Source organism: Mirounga leonina, unplaced genomic scaffold (assembly GCF_011800145.1).
Source record: "Mirounga leonina isolate KUSES-001 unplaced genomic scaffold, KU_Mleo_1.0 Mir_176, whole genome shotgun sequence".
In the NCBI taxonomy this organism is placed as follows: domain Eukaryota; kingdom Metazoa; phylum Chordata; class Mammalia; order Carnivora; family Phocidae; genus Mirounga; species Mirounga leonina.
The window spans coordinates 36,329,115-36,336,145 of NW_023270454.1; the positions used below are offsets into that span (position 1 = coordinate 36,329,115).

Here is a 7,031-nt window from a genome sequence, read left to right on the forward strand (position 1 = left end):
TAGGGCAGGATTTAAATCCAGGTCTACCTGCAAAATCCATGCTGCCAGTAATTTGTTTACTTATTTTGAAAATTGGAATCTTAGGGCGCCTGGGTGGCTCAGTTGGTTAAGCGACTGCCTTCGGCTCAGGTCGTGATCCTGGAGTCCCGGGATCGAGTCCCACATCGGGCTCCCTGCTCGGCGGGGAGTCTGCTTCTCCCTCTGACCCTCCCCCCTCTCATGTGCTCTCTGTCTCTCTCATTCTCTCTGTCTCAGATAAAATAAATAAAATCTTAAAAAAAAAAAAAATTGGAATCTTTCCCATGATTCAAAAGATTATTGTAAAGATTCAAAGAATAAACAAATGCTACATGTCTAAAAATTTTTAAACCAGCTGTATATTTGGATAAAATCTTTCCCTTATATTTTTCTATTCATTTCTTGACTTTTTATTCAGGATTTAAATTAAAATTCTTAAAATACTCATCACATTTTATAACAAGAAAATAGACCACAAACACTTTGCAAAGTAGTATCTAATTCCCTTTGATTTCCCGTCAAGTGTGACACCCCCACACTGGGACAGCATGTCTGTTCCCAGGGGCTCTATGCCATGGGCATTTGTATCTTTATATTATCACTACTCTAGGTCACTCTAACATTTCAAAACAACTGTTTTGTCTTGTATTTATATTGGGAGTCTTTATTAAACTAAGGTACAATTTGTTTTTAATTATTATGTCATTCCACCTTTATCTATAAGATGATATTCTAGCTCAATCAGCTATAGCACTACTATTTCAGGCAAGAGAAGAAGGTGAAAGGAGAACAAAGCAATTACAAGGTTAGTCTCTATTTTCGAAGCATCACCTGAGGCTTCATTCAGATAATTTCAATTAACTTTTATGGAAGTTACTCAGCTAAAACCCTAGCAAATGCTACTATAACTAGATTCAGTGCTCTAGAGCTACACAACTGCTGAGGAATTTATACTATAATTTTTTCCAAGTGTACCAAAAAATATTGCTCTCAAGACTGACCTATGTGACATGTTCCCCATGGTCTAATGCAAATTAGGATGACTGTGATATAAAGATCTCTGAGACCAGGGTCATAATGGAAACATTAGCAGACCCTTCACTACAGAAGCCCTGCGGGGGGCCATTAAGATATTTTATGGAAGTGCTAGTGCTAGCCCGAAAGCAAATGGCAAAGAGCAGGAAACATAAGCGACTGTAAAAAGAAAACAAAACAAAAATCCAATAAGAGACAATGAAGACATCATTAAAAACATAAAGGCAATGAAAATGCCTATGGTGTATTTTCCATTATCTGTGACCTTGGATTTCAGTTTTGGCTCTGTGTTCATTATCAGTTTAAGAAAATTATGGCCTTAGACTCCTAGGCTCACACATTCTTTGCATGATTCCTTAGAAGAAGAGGGGCAAAGCCCTAAGCTAGCTGTCAAAAAACAAATTACTATAAATTGTAAGAGTAAAAAATCCTCTAAGAGTTTTCCCTCTGCACTCTTCATTATTGTCTCTCAAGGAACCCACCCAGGATGACAGGAAGATAAAAATTAGATTGAGGTCTTTTACACTGTTTTGACAGTTCATATCCTCCCGGTGTGTTATTTATATTAACAAATTCAGTTTTCTACTTCAAAAAGACAGCTGGTTAACAAAACGCTGTTGAACAAAAGAGATCTCTGAGCCACGGTTAAACTGTCAGGTTATCTCAGATTAGAACCACTGATAACAGTAACCTATGTTACTCAGCGTAGATTGTGATCCAAATTTGTAAGTGATTTCCATCAAGCTCTTTTTAAAAATAACAATTAAATGGGTTCCTCAACTCCTAAGGTGTTGGTGTTTAGCTTTTCCTTCTGTAGTTTTTCTTTCTTTAGCATAAAACCAATTTTTTTTGTTTGTTTGTTTGAAGTGAAATAGGTATTATTTACTCTAAGTGAAGTGAAAAATTGGGGCTAGTTTCTCAACTACTTTCCATCAGAAGACATTTCATTCCAGGTATCCCAAGGTTAAATTTGATGTCAGCACTGACTATCAGAAAAATATCCACATTTCTTCCATTTGCTTTGCATGTATAAATTCAGTCTTTACATAATCTCTCTTCTCTCTCTCTTTTTTTTTTGTAGAGCTCTAAATTAAATGTGCCACAAAGTCTGTATTTTTCCAACATTTAGTTGATGTTTGATGAAAAATTTGGCAACTTAATTCTCATAAAAATGATTAAGTAGAATTATATTGGCAAGGCTCAACTATCACGTAATGTTTGGGAAAGTGGATAGAAAGGAAGATAGTGAATACGAAAGTCTCTTGCTTTTCTCTCTCTCTCTCATCAAATAATGTTTCTATGAGAATCTTCCATAATCAAAACTTAGGTCCTAAAGAATTAACCACGAAGCATATTGGGGTTCACTCTTTGTGATCAGTCTGAAATAGATTGCTTTGTTTTCCTTAGAAATAGTCACTTTCCCAGTAAATTTAATTATATTAATAATTTTTGCTCATTACCGGTAGATTTTTCCCCTCAATTTTCTACTAGTGCAATTCTAAGTAAAAGTTCTACTTTAAAAAATCATTAGATTTGAACCAGAAAATAGAAATTATTTGCAGGAATATTATATTTCTCTTCATTTTGAAAATCTTTTAAAACTGACCTATATATAGCATTCATGAGGCTTATATATGGTTAATATTTGAGGATTTCCCTTTGTACTTGATAGAATTCAGGACATGCTAACCCCAAATATGGCACTTTGGCATATTGAATATTTTAAGCTGAAGGAGTTTGAGAAAATGGCAGAAGCAGAAAGGTCACTCTGACCTTCACCCCACCCTTCTCTACTGAAACAGATCATAAAATTCTCACGTGAGAGGTGCCCCTTCCTATGACCAGAGAAAAGGATGCTCCTTTTTTCTGAAGACAAAGATACCCCAAAAAGAATCCTAGCAAATGGGCTTTGCTAAATCTTCCCATTTACTACACTTACCTCATATCCTCTTTGGGGAAAGTTAATACTCTAATAAAAGACAAATAGAGACACATTCCATGGCCATGGATAAAGTTCTTGATGTTATACAGATGACGGTACTATATCTATTCTATAAATTTCGTGCAAAATCAATTGAGATCTATTTAGATATTTGAGAACTCAGTAAAGTTACTTAAAAAGTTATTTCAAAAATAAAGGTCCACAAATGACTAAAACCTTAAAAAGGAAGAATAAACAGGGAGAACTTGTTCTATCAGATTTTTTTAAAATTGACATATAATTAGCATACAGTGTCATATTACTTTCAGGTACAGTATGATTCAGCAGTTGCATGCATTATCCTCTCCTCATCATGATAAGTGTATTCTTTCTTTTTTTTTTTAAGATTTTTATTTATTTATTTGAGAGAGAGAGAGAGAGAGAAAGCATGAACAGGGCAGGGGCAGAGGGAGAAACAGACTCCCCGCTGAGCAGGGAACCCAACACGGGGTTCAACCCCAGGATCCCGGGCTATCCTGTAAGATTTTAAGACATATATTCTAAAATGCAGGCCCTGGGTCCTGAGCTGGGTGTGCTTTCACATGGAAAAAAGATCCAGGTAAGGATTCCACTATCTTTCAGATCCCAAAGAAGGAAGCCCAAGGAAAAGCCCAAGGAAAATAATGACATAAAGGCCTAAAAGACTGTGTCCCCACTGTGAGGTAAAGTAATTCTACACTAGTGAAAATGTGAACTAATGAAGACGTTCATTTACCAATAAGTTTAGCAACTCTTTCAACCTTGAATAATAACACATGGAGAGGCAGGCAGAGGTTGTCTTATAAGCCAAAGGGTGGAAATGGAGAGTCATCTCTGTGGTGAGCGTGGGAGCATGGGCATTTTGGGAAATGAGCTTCTTTTATGAAAATATTGGATCATAAGGGTGTATCATAAGTCATGAGCCATTTTCAGACTCTTGAAAAATCAATTTGTGCCTAATTGTTTAGCATAAATAATTCTGTCATATATTGGTAAACTTAAAGCATTTGATACCTGTTTCTGTCTGTCCATCCATCTATACTGTGTGCAAACACACACACACACACACACACAGAACCCTAAATACCCTTTTACATAAGTACTTGTAAGATGGCTATTTACTTGCATGATGAGCAGGCTCACATTTGCCCTGAGGAAGATTAATATAGTTCACTTTGCCCAGTAGCTTTCTTTCCATTTTTTCCCATTTAATATTGACTCTGAAGTCAATAGCATAGATTTGACAATCAATAGGCACCATTTTGATTCAGTCATTAGCACTTACATAGGTGACCGAGACCTGCTTATAATCTCAAAATGTATGCTATAAGAGAACAGGACCCATGAAGAAGAAACCAACTCAAGGCCAATTTCCTGATCAAGGATTTTGCTATTGTCTATACTTGTTCTAGAGTCTGGCTTAACAGTGGCAAAACCACTTTTTTATTTAATATTAAGACTATTCTTTCTCCAACTCAGTATGGAATTTTAACTTAATATATTAAGGCTAGATTAAAGCAAATGTAATTCCCATACTTATTCAAACTCCCTTCCTTCCTTTCCCCAATATTTCCACTGAAAGTCTACCATTCTCAGCTTGGCTGTCTGTGGAAAAATATTTTTATATATTCTAAAGTCTACCTCTTGTTTGCCCTCTCAAACATTATTTATAAAGCTATGTGAAAGCACACCCAGCTCAGAACCCAGGACCTGCATTTTAGAATATATGTCTTAAAATCTTATAGGATAGTCCTCGCTTCATCAGCACATACTCTAGAATTGAAATGATGCAGAGATTAGCATGGCCCTTGCACAAGGATGACATGCAATTCATGAAATATTCCATAGTTTGGAGTGAAATAGATAAAGGGGACTAAGAATATACTTCACTCATTAATTCAATAAATATTTATTGAGGGACTTCATTTTGCCATTCAGAGTGCTTGCTTGGTCCAATGGTAAAAAAAAATAGGCAAGATCTGTGCTCTATGAAGTTGATGTAAAAGAAGTAAAGTAATTACAAATTGTGATGAATGAATGCTATGAAGTAAATAAAAAGGGAGCTGAGATAGAAAATAGTGGAAAGGAATGATTTTGGATGGGGCTTTTTCATTGGCAAATCCAAGTGGGGAGGACCAGGTGAATTTTTCTTTCTGATGTTTTTAACACGTTCATTTAAACTTTAGTAACAAATCATCAAAATACAAATATAGAGCAAGAATATTATTTAATGAACTAGTAGAGAGGAATTTGTCACAATTCTATCAAGTCATCTTGATGCATCAAATAAAAGTTCCAAAGTTCTAAACAAAGACTTGCCTTGATGGTATTATCAGTAATTGGCAATAGCAGATTTGGGCTGTCTCATTTTAGTCATGTGACTAAGTGAGGCATATTCCCCAGAAGCCACACCAACTAGCACCACATCAAGAAGACTGAACTGCTCTGTGAAGGAATTCCAGAAATGGGACACCCAAGGGCTAGGATCTGAGATGTTCAGCAAAGAAGCTCTCCTGCAGAAGAGCCAAGTCACTACTCTCTAATTCTTAACCAAGGACCCCAAGGGGTATATGTGTATGTATGTGTGTGTGTGTGTGTGTGCATGTGTATGTGTGTAGATAAGCCATTGAAGCTATGCTCTGAAGTATAATCTGAAGACAGTGAAAATCTGACACAATTTGGAGAAGACAGGATTTCTTGTATGCAACCAAAATTATTTTAGCAAAGCAGTCATCTATAAATAACTGCATTACATCTTTCATGACTAATTTCTGTATCTAAATACTAACCGTGTAGCACAAAAGATGCCTTAACTCATGCCAAGTTCATGTAAAGCTGTATAATGTCATTTTTGGAAGACAAATTGCATTTGCTCTGGAGCTTTGCACACACATGCGAAAAAACAGCCCCAGCAAATGTCTGTAGCCACTTGAACATATACCACCTCCTGTGGTTTCTCCATATTTCAAATGCAGCTGGGATGATTTAAAGATTATCTGTTAAGAATGCATCTAGCCTACATTTTTAAAATACAGGCTCCAGCCAATAGATGAGATAAATGATCCTTTATTTCCACACAGCTCTTCCTACCTTTCCGAGAAATCAGCAGTGTAAATATTCCACCCTGTGTCAACTAACACAGAAACTGGTAGAGTTAGATTGCTGGAAACTTGGCATGGTGTGCAAATTCACAAGAATCCATCAAGCTCTTCTATTATTTATACTGTAAGATTTGTAGGCTGTCTGTAGAGTAACAGGTGTAGCCCCTATGGGTCAACAACCACCTGAATAATGCATGGGAAAGGAAAGCAATACCACATACACCACAGTTTGGTATTGTTCACTTTGGGGAATATCTTTCCCTATAATGGCTGCCTAAAAAATCTTCCTTAGCAGTGATCCATACACTGTATGGTCATATGTGATAGTTAAAGCCACTTCCTTTGTGATTGACAGACCAATGTTGAATCTTGGTTTTACCAGTTACTATTTTCTGCTTTTTTGTTTGGTCAAGACATTTTAAACTCAGTTGAATTCAGTCTTCCTCAGAAGAAGCAAAACAATATGTACATAATTAATTTCTAGTTAGCAGAACACTAGCAACTGGATTCTATTATTAACTTACATATATGAAGGTCTCAGTTATTAGATAGAAGGGACAGAGACAGAAAGACAGTTATTTTTATTTGGAAATTAGTAAGGTCAAAACTATGTGTTATAAGAGGTTGTATATTACAATGAGTTATTGTCATTATGTATTAATTTAATACAGATTCTGGATATCATCAACAGTAATCACAAAGAATGTGTTTGTGTGATGAGGGAAAAGGAGCAGATCCATAGCACCCTAAAGTTCCTTTTGTAACTCAAACCATAGAACTAGCATGTCACAGAACCACTGTCATTAAATATTATCATTTGGTCAATAAAATGCAGATCTAAAAATAGCATATGGAGAGTTAAGTAGCTGTCATAATCCTCTATATGTAAAGAACATCTCATTTAGGAGGATATATAC

General features: G+C 35.9%; 1 non-coding gene across 1 annotated transcript; it reads left to right on the forward strand.

Annotated features, from left to right (window-relative positions):
* Positions 1-4,762: 4,762 nt before the first annotated feature.
* On the forward strand, positions 4,763-4,865 carry LOC118022620. Its single transcript, XR_004682535.1, has one exon. It is a non-coding gene; the product is annotated as a U6 spliceosomal RNA (small nuclear RNA).
* Positions 4,866-7,031: the final 2,166 nt, after the last annotated feature.